The sequence below is a fragment of the Neltuma alba genome, unplaced genomic scaffold (assembly GCF_004799145.2).
Source record: "Neltuma alba isolate B1F8T4 unplaced genomic scaffold, ASM479914v2 tig00004532_pilon, whole genome shotgun sequence".
NCBI classification, from domain to species: domain Eukaryota; kingdom Viridiplantae; phylum Streptophyta; class Magnoliopsida; order Fabales; family Fabaceae; genus Neltuma; species Neltuma alba.
This window is the reverse complement of record NW_021633751.1, coordinates 499,311-500,547: the sequence shown is the minus strand read 5'-3', so window position 1 is coordinate 500,547 and position 1,237 is coordinate 499,311.

The window sequence follows — 1,237 nt, the reverse complement described above, 5'->3', positions numbered from 1 at the left end:
ATTCTAATAGTTTCATATGTTAAAAGTTCCATCAAATGATAGTTCTAACTAATATTAACAGGGATATTTTAGAGAAGATGACACATATTTATTACAAATAAATAACTTAACAATTTTTTTTAATCTATTTAAATTAATTAATTAACTCTGGAAAAGAATGTACTATTTGATATCAAATTTAATCTTCCAACTAAATATTAGGGGGTGAATGGCGTAAAACAACAAAAGAAGCTGGTGTGGTGTGAAGCTGACTACTCACTAGCTAACAGCCATCAAGCCCTCCCTTTATTTTGTTTGCGTGGTTCATACGCTATTAGGTAAAACTTCCTTCTTCATCTTTCATATAAGCGTGCCACCCTCTCACTTCTAATTGATTAATTAATCAATATGTGTAGTGTTTCTATTTATAACCTTTAACCTCAGGGAACATTTTCTAACAGTAGTCAATGGATGAAAACACACATAAAATATCCCTAATTTTCTTTTCTTTTTTTAATTTGACTACATGAAGATAATTTAATTTTAAGCCTTTTTGTCTTTTTTTAAAAAATTGTAATGATTCCTTTTCTTTTGGTTGATCATAGCCACCAGCAGAGCTTAACTTAACAAGCATCAATTTCAAAATCAGTGTAAATTATTAACATAAATATGAAATTTATATGCAGACAACACTGATAATTTCTAAGATTCTCCTGATATTAGGGAGACCCACCTAGTTTATATAAAATAATCCCTCTATTCTTATTGAATTTCTTATTATAAAAACATATACATTTTCTTATCTTATTTATCAGTATTTTTCAACATGTTTGATTATAACGAGGAAAAATATTAAGTTTCATTAACTTTGTTTTAAAATCTAATAACTTTTCAACTTTAAGCATATTTAATATATACACTTTGAAAATAATTGCTTCCACTGTAGGGCAAATGATTTAACTTATAAATATGACTAAATGATACTACCTCCAGTCTTTAATATAAGACTTTGTTTGACTTTTATTTTGATTCTAAATATAAGATCTCAATCTACTTTGTCTTTTATATTTATCTTCTTCTTTTTTTTCAAAATAGTCCTTGTGATAATAGTAGTTTTAGCCAGTACATTTGATTAACAAGGATATTTTAGGAAAGACAACATCTATTTATTATAAATAACTAACTTAACTAGTTTTCTTAATCTACTTAAATTAGTTAACTAGTTTCTATATTAAGCACGGGAGGTAATATTTGATTT